This window comes from Pipistrellus hanaki (assembly GCF_964339955.1).
Source record: "Pipistrellus hanaki genome assembly, chromosome: 1".
In the NCBI taxonomy this organism is placed as follows: domain Eukaryota; kingdom Metazoa; phylum Chordata; class Mammalia; order Chiroptera; family Vespertilionidae; genus Pipistrellus; species Pipistrellus hanaki.
The window spans coordinates 143,179,086-143,192,046 of record NC_140503.1 but is presented as its reverse complement, the minus strand read 5'-3'; positions in this window follow the sequence as shown (position 1 = coordinate 143,192,046).

Genomic DNA, 12,961 nt, shown 5'->3' with positions numbered 1-12,961 from the left:
TCTATCGTCTATTGTGTGCAATAGCATTATGTCTACAAAACAATGTATATGCATACATTTATTTAAAAAAAATACTTTATTGCTTCCTGACTGGGGTGACTCAGTGGTTGAGTGTTTACCTATGAATCAGGAGGTCATGGTTCGATTCCCAGTCAGGGCACATGACTGGGTTATGGGCTTGATCCCTAGTGTGGGGTGTGCAGGAGGCATCCAATCAATTATTTTCTCTCATCATTGATTTTTCTCTTTCTCTTTCCCTCTCCCTTCATCCCTACAATCAATAAAAATATTACAATCAATAAATATATTAAAGAGACTTTATCGCAAAAAAAAAATTATAGCAATCTGAGTCTATTGGAAAAATGGCGCCAATAGAGTTCGTTAATACAGGGTTGCTATAAATATTCAGTTTGTAAAAATTGCAAAATCTGTGAAATATAATAAAGCAAAGGGCAATAAAATGAGTTATGCCTGTACTTATGAAAGCATTCAAGAGCAGGGAATATTTTAAATGTAGACTTAGGATTCAATGTCAAAAAGTCTGAAAAACTTTTGCAAAGTGGTGAACCAGGGCACACATAAATCTTCTTGTCATCATTTGAAAATTACCTAATTCAAGATTACAGTGCTTTGGGAATGAGACTGAGTACCTGCAATGGCATCCTGGGCAGCAGAGGCAATAAGAAGTCTTGTTAGCATAGCACAGGGCAGCGGACAGTGTTAGGTACTCTGAGGCCAAATTGGTTGGGTTCCAATCCCAGGACTTCTGCTGGCAGATTACCTAAACTCACTGTGCCTCAGCTTCCTCATCAATAAAAATGAAGATAATAGTGCTTAGCATATCGGGTTGTTATGGTGATTAAATGAGTTAATTTTGCATAGCACTTAGAACAGCTCCTGGGGTATCCTAAGCATGATTTAAATGTATGGTGTGTTGCCCTAACTGGTGTGGCTCAGTGGATAGAGCATGGGCCTGCAGACTCAAAGGTTCCAGATTCGATTCCGGTCAAGGGCATGTACCTTGATTGCGGGTACATCCCCAATGAGGGGTGTGGAGGAGGCAACTGATTGATGTTTCTCTCATCGGTGTTTCTAACTCTCTCTCCCTGTCCCTTCCTTTCTGCAAAAAATCAACAACAAAAAATCAACATTAAAATAAATAATGTATTCTCTCCCAGTTCTGGAGGCTAGAAATCAGAATCAAGGGACCAGGCAGATTGGTTCCTTTTGGCTATTATGGGGGATAATCTCTTCATTGTCTCTCTTAACTTTCCATGCTGTGGGCCATCCTTGGAGGTCTTTGGCTAGCAGACACATCACTGCAGTCTCTGTCTCTGTCATCACCTGATGTCTCCCAGGGTGGCTCAGTGTTTCTACTTTCCTTCTTAAAAGGAAGAAAATCACACTGTACTACAATATGGTACTCATTTTAACTAGTTACATCTGCAATAACCCTATTTTCAACTAAGATCACATTCAGAGGCTTTGGAGGTTAGGGCATCAGCACATCTTTTTGGGTGCATACAATTCAATCTATAATGGTAACAATTTAGACTATAAATAACAGGTTTATCTAATCTACTGTGTTTCTCTGAAAATAAGACCTAGGCATGGAAAGATAAGACATCCCCTGAAAATATGACCTAGAGCAACTTTGGGAAAAAAAAAATAATATAAAATTTGTCTTATTTTCGGGTAACAGGGTATGTGAATTTAATAAATTATTGTACCATTAATATGTTCAACATCATGAGCCTTTCAGTTTCTGTTTTGAATTTTAGAGGGGACATGGGGTCATGTTACCTCTACAACATCCTTTCATGTCCTGGAGACCAGCAGCAGTTGCACCTGGGTTAGTAACTTTAGACCCTCCAGAGAATTAATCAAGGCCAGTGCACTTATCAGGGAGGTGCTCAGGTAGTAAGGCTGCTTCTCCCTTTTATCTGGACCCCTACTCCACCACCCCCCCTACACACACACACACACACACACACACACACACACACACGACTCCTACTGTCCTGGTCTCTTCCTTATTTTGTTACTTCCACTAGTCTGATGGTTCCCAGTTTTGGTTTTATTCCTTGTCTTATCACAATTATCGTTTTCTTTCTTTTTCTTTTTTATTGGCTGGGGTGGGGAGGTATCAGTTGTCAACTTCTGAAGTGCATAAATCCAAAGCTAAGTCTTATGTAGCTATGGTAACATGGAATCTATTCAACATGGGTTGCATTCCCAGCTCTGCCATTTATGGCTATGGTACCTTCATATGATATAGAATTTTAGTTTCCTCTTGTATAAAGTTAGAAAAGCTTACATAGGACAATGCCTGTTCCATAAGAATCACTTGAAAAATGATTGTGAATAAGTATATGAATAAATAGGGTTGTTCAGAGAATTAAATGAGATAATGATTACAGTGCTTAGAACATTGAACATACTGAATAATAAATAGCAGCTTCTATTTTTTATTCTCATCTCCTCTATCCAGATTCCTCTTTTATAACTGCCTGTATCTGTCAGTGGTTCTGTTTCTAACATTTAGATTTTGAAGTACTAGTCATTTTTAAATTCACTCCTCTATTGATTGGCTGTTTATCTAGCCAATCACTATGTTTTATCAACTTTTCATTTGAAATCCTACATAGGCCAGTCTTTCCACTGTGGTTATAGTGGCTTTGGAATCAATTTCCTCACACCATCCTCATGGCCTCAGATCTAGACGACAACAGCCTACTGGGGTCCTCCTTTCTCTCGTCTCTTCTATCTATAATCCACCCTAAATTTTTAGTCATCTTTTCCAGCAAATGAGTTGCAGCAGTCCTACTTCTTATGGGCTCTATTTTGACAGCTTAATCTTATTGACAAGACCTGTGTGAGAATACTAGGCTCCTCTTTCTAAATGGGAAGACAAAAGCATGTGTGGATGCTTAATTATCTATTTCATATTCTGATTCACTCGAGCCTTTTATTGCCACCCTTGATGTGGTTATGGTGGCAATGTTCAAAAGACTGACATTGCTCTGGAGCTCTAATAGTGCTTGTTCAGAATTTGTCTAGGCTTTTTAAATTTTCTTGGGTTTATTTTTAGTGATACTTGCTCCTTGAGTGGTTTTAGTTTTGAAAGCTCTATGTTGTTTTGGTATGATGAAAGGTACTCAGAGACCCACCCTATGGGAATTTACCATATTTCCCGGCTTATAAAACGACTTTTGAAACGAAAAAAAGCCTGCTCAGATTGGCCAGAGTCAGAGAGGCGGTCTATTAAAAAAAGAATTGGTGTTGCCTCGGAAGTGGGGGGTAGTCTTATACAGCGAATATATGCTTAAACCTATGTTTTAACTGTAAAATTAGGGGGGGTCGTCTTATACGCCGGAAAATATGGTATGCATTGAGTTTTGATCTATGTGGCTAGAACTAAGCTACAGAAGGACAACAACTCCATCTTTGAGAAGAATGTAATTTTTAAATTTATTTTTAATTTCTTTAGTGGCAAAATCTTTTTTATTATCGTTGATCACCAATTGTTTCTACATTTCCCCCTTATAGGACTTTTGGGTTGGTTCAAATATCTGGATTCTTTTTTTTAACATTTTTATTTTTTACTGATTTTAGAGAGAGGGGAAGGGAGAGAGCTAAAGAGGGAGAAACATTGGTATGAGAGAGAAACATCAATCAGTTGCCTCCTGTGTACGCCTAGCCAGGGATCAAAACTGCAACCTTGAGTATGTATCCTGATCTGGAATGGAATCCGTCACCTTCTGGTGTAGTTGACAATACCCCAGCCAACTGAGCTACATTGACCAGTATCTGGATAATTTGAATAAAGTTACTTAACATCTGTCTAAAGTTGTTTTTGTGTAAATATAGATTTGCATTTTACTTAGGAAATCTCTATAAGTTAGATCGCTTGGTCAGATGGTAAGTATATGGTTAACTGAATGGAATTCAGTGTCTCCTTAGCAATCTTCTATTTGGTTTCCATTATTAAATGTGAGAAGTTTAAATCTGGAAGGATACAATATTTGAAGAGCATATAGCTTCCTCTAGTAGAAGTCAAACAATCATGTCCCAAATGAACCACATACTTTGGTAATAAATGAAGACTTAGGCCATGACCACATAATGACCAGATCAAGTAAAAACCCAGATTGTGATTAGATCTTGTGAGCTCTCCACATATGAGCTCTTCCAAAAATAAAGCAGTGAATTTTCCTGTTTCCATTCACAGAACTCATCACTTCTACTTCCAATATCTACTTCAGATTGCAAAATTTTGGCTTAACTACCAACCGCTGGCATAACCTTGGGAAAAGTTACTCACCATCAATAGACTTGAATTTCATCACCATACCATCAGAAATTTGGAGTTCTTTTTCTATCAACACTGATGATTTTAAAAATTCATACATTTTTGAAATTGTATATTGCAAACATCTATGGAATGCCTAAGTCTTCTTGAAAGATCCTGTTATAAAGCATACATCATATTATATTATTTTTCTTAAAGTCCTTCAATGGATCCCCATTACAATAAGAGTGAGAAGAAAATCCTGTTAATGTAGGTGATCCATAACTTGGTTACCAAAAATCTCTCTGATTCCATTTTCAATGCCCACACCTCTTTTCACTCCAGTACAGGCACACTGCTCTCCTGGATGTTATTAAACACACCCCAGGGCTTTTGGCCCTTGCTCTTTCCTTTCCTGGAATTCTGCTTTCCTGGCTATCCAAGCAACTCACTTCTTTACCTATTTCAGATTTTGATTCAAATGACACTCTTTCAATAAGGTATTCCCTTGTATCTTGATCTAAAAAGCAACCTTTTTTCATATGTCCTATCCCTAGTCCATGCTTTATTGTTATTATCTTTGTATTTATTTATATCTAACGTATACGGCATGTAATGTACTGTATATTTTGTTGATTATCTCCACTCACCAGAATATCAGGAAAGGGATTTTTGCCTGTTTTGTTCATCCAAAAATTGTTGGAAAAAATTAAGGAAAGAATGAATGGATAGAAATGTGTTCTCCTGGAAGTCAGACCAGAGTCTATTGGAACTCTTGATTCTGATTCAATCTGGTAGCCACTTGTGGACAAAGACTCTGTCTTTTCCTGACCACTTAGTAATTATTCACATGAGAAGATATAACATCTCATATGGGTTTTGACTCTGGGGACTGGAAATCTTCTTTTATCACTGAGCAAATAAAAAACAATCATCTGTTATGCAATGACAGCTAATGAGTTATATATAGATGCAAACCATTGCCAGTTAATTAAAATTAGCACTTTTCTTCCCCTCAAAATCCATTCCCTCCCTCATCCTTTCTTTCTGTCTCCCTCCCACTCAGTCTCCCCCTCCCTTTCTCTGTCCCTTTTCTTTAGCTATTATATTTCAAATAAGGTTCTGCTACAGGGTTTTGTTAAAAACAAACAAACAAACAAACAAACAAACAAAAAACACCAAAACTTTAATCCCTCTAAGTATACTGTCCAAAAAATTATCTGAAGCAAAAATTCTCAAGAGTTTAAAATCATCAACTCACTACAGACTGATTGATTCATTTGCCTCTCAGCATAACCATTATGGCTTGTCTCAGTTTAGGTTCTCACAAGGGTATTTCTTGGATCACATGATCTCACACATCTAGAGGAAATAATGAACAATATAAACTGATGAACAAAAACAGACCCAGAGAAAGAGAAGCAGCGATCAGACTCTCAAACCTCAGAGGGAAGGTAGGGGAGGGTGGAGGTAAGGAGGAGAAATCAACCTAAGGACTTGTGTGCATGCATATAAGCCTAACCAGTGGCCATGGACAACAGGTGGTGGGGGCATATGTGGGGAGGGGTTTGGGATGGGAATGGGGGGATGAGGACAATTTGTGATACCATAATCAATAAATTTAAAAATAAATAAATAAGAAACTGATGACATTAAAAAATAAATAAAATCATCTATTTAGTTTAAACAAATTTAATTACCTAAATTCCACAGATATTGTAGCCAACTTTAGGATAAAATGATAACATTGTTTACTTCTGACCTCAGGTACCTTCCAAATATGATCTATCACTCATTATGTGTAACTACATATAACACAAGTTAATCAATAAGTCACTATTGTGATGTTGTCATCCAGTGCAAAGTCCATGGGTCAATGAGAAGACTAGAGTTTTATTTCTATGACACCATGCCACTCTCATTGGTTTTACATTAAAATGCAAATCTGCTATATAGGATGATGAGTCTAGATTGCTGTCCACTGAATTCGTCCCTTGCAATAAGTTTCTTTGGGCAACAGATGTCCATGTCTTCAAGATCTCATCCAGCAAAAGCGTGCCTGCTGTGCTGTGTCAACAGCGGTGATTTGTGGCCTTATTAAAGAGGCTTCAGAGGAATTGCTGGTTTTAGGCACTGGTTGATTAGTTTGATGAAGTGTGGTTCAAAATGTTTATTCCTTCTGTTCATTTTCATTTTTTATGGCTTATGTATTCTTGGTATTCTCTTTCTTTCCCTGTGATGTTTGGTTCAAAAATGCTTGAGATCCCAGGGCATTTATTGGTCTTCAGCCTGGCTCATTATGTTCTCAGACATGCATGGTGTTTGACAAATCATTTGGGTTTTTTAGGCAAACTTGGAGATGTCTAGGATTGGTTAAACCCTATTAACAGGTGGTAAGCACATTGCTGAGAAGTGTCCTTTGTTGCACTCAATTAATTTCCATCAAAAGCTGACTGATCCCTGACTACAGATCTAGTCATCAACCTGCTTGCTTTTGAGCCAACATATTAATCCACGCAAACCACAACACTGTCCCTACTCGCTCCCACTACTAACCTCTTCCTCATGTACCACAAGGGTCTGGGTATGATCTGGTTTCTTCAACCTGCAAAATTAAGGGTCACAGTTCTTTTTTTTTTTGCTTTCCACATCTGTTTTTCTTATTTTCCATGGGCCATTTCTCAGTTGCCACCCAAAGAGATGAAGGCAAAGCTTCACTCCGAATGTTTGGACACCAGAGCTAAGCTGGCGGGGTCTGCGGTGAGGCCCGTGTGGTTTAGGAAACTATACTGCTTGGTTGAGATTTTCCAACAGTGTAAAGAAAAAGAATAAAATAGACCAGGATTTCTATTTATTTTCCAGAACCACGGTCATTTTATTCTGTGATTCATTCATCTGGAAAGTGCTTTAAAAGGAATTTGACACTTCATGTGGTCTGGTGTCACTTAGAACCAGTTGAGACTATGGGCTATGTTTGAGGTTCATAGATTTAGAGTTATACATTTCTCTTTAGGGCCTATCTAACCAATATGCATCCAGATGCCCTGAGAAGCCTGCTATAAGGTAATGATCAAGCTTGCCTTCTTATCAAGTAGGGAAGTCTTTGACATGAGCAGAAAGGTACTATTTAAGTCAGATGATCATTTACTTACACTCCAGCTAACACTTATCTATCCATTTTTTAAGATTTAAACCTAGTGTTGCTTCATTTTGAAACCTTTCTTACCAACATTTTCTTTCCAGACAGAAACCACTTCTTTGGACTATAAGCCCCAGAAGAGACTAAGATAAGACTTTCTTTTAACATGTTGGCTAGTCTGCTTCCACTTGAGTCTAATTGGCTTCCCTAATTTGATTGTGAACTGCCTGAGACTTGAAGACAGCATTTTTTTATCATTCATCTTTGAAGTGCCATTGCCTGGCACATATTAGGCTCTCAACAGATATTGGTTTAATTTAAAAATATTCAAGTGAATAGACTTAGTAGACATGGTATTCATGAGATGCACCGTGGCCATGAACTCCAGTCTGTCTTGTGGGCTGAGCACTTTGCCCTCATTGGCCTTCCGTCTTCTCTAACTGGGAAAATTTTGTTGGCCCTTTACGCTTCTCCTTAACAGTTCATTATTCTTTAGACTCCTTCTCCTCCTAAGCAGTGTTAACTGGCTTTTTATTCCATTGTCCAGCACTTACCTCATATTACAGTTACTATTTGTGAATTTATTGGTAATTTCTTCTTAATGCCAACCTCTGGATGGGTGAGGATCCTGTTTGGTTTAGATTTTACCCTTCGTGCTCAGTGCAGGCCTGGCTCAGAGATGATGCCCAATGAGAGAGTCCATCAGAGTTCTGCTCCAAGCCTTAAGGTAAATCATCTGAGGAAAGTGGACAATACTGACTTTTCATCACCATTATCTGAAAAACAGGAGGCTGGGATAAAGCACTAAGTTCACTTTCAGCATCAGGTCTTCATTAAGCACCTTATCCCTGTTGCTCAGTGCCCTGCATTTAGCTCCTGTCTTCATTTGAGTTTTTCTCATTTACATCTCTGCTTCTCTTCTCCTTGCCTGGTTTTCTCATTCCCAAAATGATTTTCCTCCTATGCCACCTTAACATGTTCAAGCAGTCAAATGCAATCTTATTTTTTGAACTGAGAGAGGTACTTGTTAGATACACAATCTGGGCAAGTTGCTTAGTTTTTCCAGAGCTCTCTTCCTTCATTGATAAAATGAGGATAATAATAATAGTACATACACCTCATAGGTTTGTTGTGAATATTCAGTTATTGAAAATGTATAAAGCTTTCTGAATACCACCTGACACACAGTAAGTGCAATTGTGTGTTAACTTATTAAATAAATTACTGATACTTTCCTGTCCTTTATTGTCATGAGTAATCAAGAGTTGACTGTGTCTATTGTTTTCTAAATTATTATATCTTGAATTTGACTCCCACAGTTAGTAGCAAATCTTTAGAAAATTACATGAAAATTTACCACACAAGCTAAATTAGAATCCTGTTATTCATTTATCTTAAATACCACAATCTTAAGCTTTTATAAATGCCACTCAGAATTTTACAGTGGAATGTCATATAATTAATTTCCTAGTAATCCAAAAAGTAGATTAAAGCTATTATTAATGAATAATTGTCAAATACAAATATAATCTTGCCAAGTTTATTATTCTTTAAAATTAGAATGTATACAAAATTTTCAGGGCCATTGTTTAATGTACTAGATTCCAGAAAATGAGATGAATAGAAGATTTTTAAGACTAGGTTTGTCCAGATTTACCCACTACCCTAAAACACTTATTTTTCCCAAATAAGACACATATTTACTAAGCGACTTTATTGCAACAGCATCCAAAAGACATAAAAAACTTCATGGAAGACTATTTTGTTTCAAAGCATTTTTAAATTTGTGCTAAATTTAGCTGTCCTGTGCATGAGGTGGAAATATCTTTTAAAGACCAATCACTATATTCATGTACAGTGTGTCTCCTCTGAGAGAAACCATTATTGTGTGTTTGCTGCCAAATGAGGTGGTGTATAGATAGTTTGAGTATGGAGTACAGCAGCAGGGGTTACATTCCTATACAATGAAATCCAAGAAGCATTTAATTGTTATAAACAAGCTTAGCAAAAACACAACAACATGTTTTTAGTTTTCAGGAACTAAGCAGTGTTTTTAAAGACAAGACAGACCACAAAAAGTACTGGAAGAAATGCTAAAGCCCACATTCTAGTCTCAGACCCAGCAGCTATATTGTTGGGTAAGCTATTTGACCTCATTGGGCTGTACTCTCCACATTTGTAAAACAGCATATGTGAGCAATATTGCTGTGTGTGGGAAAGATCATAGGAGAAAGAGGTCTTGAACAAGGAGTTCAGTTGAGAGGCTATTGCAATAGTCTTGGTGAGACTTTACGCATCAAGTACAACTCACAACTTTTTAATGTTTTTGCGCTCACCTGCTGAGTAGTGACGGGTGGTTTTATCAATAAGTGGAGGAGGAGCTCAGGCAGGCCTGCCAGCCTCAGAGTTGCCTTAATTTGATCATCAGTGATTGGCATATTTCTTATTTTACAGATTATTTCTATCATTTTATGTGTGTTTTGTAGTATAGGTGAAAGTGTAATGTTAGATGAATAATTCCTCTTAATAAATACCATTCCCTTTCCAGCAGAAGGAAGTACACATATCTGAATTAAAACAACGTGGTGAGCCGAAACCGATTTGACTCAGTGGTAGAGCGTCGGTCTGCGGGCACATCCCCGATGGGGGGTGTGCAGGAGGCAGCTGGTCGATGTTTCTCTCTCATCGACGTTTCTAGCTCTCTATCCTTCTCCTTTCCTCTCTATAAAAAATCAATAAAAATATATTTAAAAAAAAGACAAGGTGGTGAGCAAAAGAATGTGTGGTAATTGCAATTCTCCTGTAGCCCATTCACAAACCAAATGATCTGTGGACTTTTATAACAAATATGGCAAATCCAGAGTTTCATTTCCTAATTTCAAAACACTCAAGCAAAACATTTGCAGGGCACATTTCGTCACTATTGCTCTGTAGCTGGTGCCAATTCTCCTGAGATATTGGGGAGAATCTTGGCCTTCGCATACTGGGAGTAGTATGTGAGAAAAAAAAATAAATGTGTTAAAAATATGCTTTTATTGATTTCAGAGATAGGAAGGGAGATGGAGAGAGAACTATCGATAGAAATATCAGTAAGAGAAAATCATTGATCAGCTGCCTCTTATACAACCCCTACTGAGGATCGAAAACACAACCTGTAATTGAACCATGACCTCCTAGTTCTCAGGTTGATGCTCAATCACTGAGCCTCACCAGCCAGGCAAAAATAAATACTTTGAGAACAATTTTTCTAGTGAGAAAAAATGTCTCCTGCTTGACAGTCAGCTAGCCTGCTATTTCATAGAGTAGCATGTCATCTAGATTAGGTGAAGCAGAACTTTCATTGTACATAGTTATCTGTGGTGGGATAATATCACATTAGTGTTTACTCTGGCCACTCAGGTGGACCCTCAACTTTCTTAGGCCATTTTCTGTGCATGCTCTTAGGCCACTTTTCCAAAGCAGCCATTTCAAGTCCTTTAGCTTTCTCTATTCTCATCTCTCTGAAAACAGATATGTTCTTCATCCTGGTGCAAACAGGCCATCAATGGTAAACTTCTTTATTTTGGTCTTCCATAGTGCAAAGTGATATTGGCTTTTACTGTCATATCTTATTCTTTAGTCTCAGAGGAAAGGAACCTCTTTTTCTGTTCATGTTCAGTCCTACATGCTTTGCTGATTTCCTTTCATTTCTTTTAGAACCAGCATCAAGCCTTCACCATATTTTAAGTCCCTCTCTCTCACTCTCTCTCACTTTCTTTCGCTCTCGTTCTCCTCCATCCCTCCTGGTTCCTTCCAGTGGTTCATAAATAAGCTCTTACATTTCCTAGGTTAACAAATCCCAACCTCCCTTTGCTCTGACTGCACCTCCTCCCCTTGCTCTGCCTTCTCTCTCCTGCCTTTTGCCTTTCCTTAGTAAGGCTTATAGAGAGGCTGCTCCCATGAAGTCCAGCTCCTTGGTTCCCCCTTGCACTGTACCTCCTACCATCAGGATGCCTCACACATGACCTCTGTATATATACATATCTAGTTGATAATGCATATTACAGATATTTCTATAAAAACTTGTAAAATTTAACTAGTTGAAAGTCAGATACTAGTAGCAAATAAGGGAGTTTATGAATACTATTATTTGAAAAATATTCTGAGATTTAACAGAAAATAAAAATTTAAACCTCAAAAATACATGGCTATCTGCTTTGATTTGTCATATAATTTAACATTTCTTTCCTCTTTAATTCAACTATCTTTTTTCAATAATAAAATTTAATCTCAGATGTATTTTCTTTTAGATTTGTATGCCTAAATGGGTATGTCTGCATGTCTATCTTTAGCTTTTTATAAGATAATTGAATCTCAGAGTTCACCATCTTGCCCTAAAATTCTATTTTAAAACCTCTTTTCAAACCTGTAGTTCATTTAATCTTATTTGGGTCTTGAAAGTACATTTCTTAACACAGACATCCCAAAACAGTACAAGAAATACAGTTATGTCAATAAGTTATTTTAGATTATTCCCATGGTTGTGAAGGAAGTCTGTGAGTTTCATTACTATGAATCTCTGTGCAGCTTTCTCTGTTTTATATACAATACTTTAGCAAGTCTGAGGCCTGTTTCAGCCAGTTACATTTAGCCAGTTCCCAAGCTTGAGATCTTGTCCACTAGCATGATTCATAGAAATGATTGCTATTTAGGCAGGTTCCATACTGTATTTTGCAGAATGAAGAAATGAAAATGAAGAAACATGAACAATACAGGGAGGAAAGAGATGTGTAGGTAAAAGGTGAACAAGACCAGCTATTCATTAATAATTATTGAAGATGAATAGTGAGTAAATGGGGAGTAATTATTTCATTCTATGTTTTTGTATATGCTTGACATTTTTTTATAATAAAAATATTCTGAGATGTATATGCTTTTAGATTTGTGTATGTCTAGAGGAGCATGTGTGTGTATTTGTGTCTACCTTTAGCTTTTAATTGTAATCTCTGAACCATAGAGATGGTAAATTTTATTTTCAACTTTATTTTCAATAAGATAGAAGTTGTTAAGGACACATATATTATATGTACTCATTGCCAGAGAGGATACAAAAACCATAAAACCTTGCCCCCAAATCTTTTGACTCTAACTGGGAGAATCACCACCCCAAATTGAAATAACTTCAAAATTTAATATAAATTCTCATACAACATTTAAATAACATTTCAAGAGAATAATAGGAGACTTAAGACATCATGAAAATTCATCAATAAATTGTGCAGCCTATAATTGCTCTATTTTAGCTGACAGAAATGTTATTGTAATCTAGAGAAAGTTTTTTGGTAAATGAAGATAAATTAATTCTTAAAAGATAAGTCTTAGCTAGGTAGAGAGGAAAGAAAGAACATTTTATTTATTTATTTTTAAAATATATTTTATTGGTTTTTTACAGAGAGAAAGGGAGAGGGATAGAAAGTTAGAAACATCGATGAGAGAGAAACATCATTCAGCTGCCTCTTGTGCACACCCTCACTGGATGTGCCGACAACCAA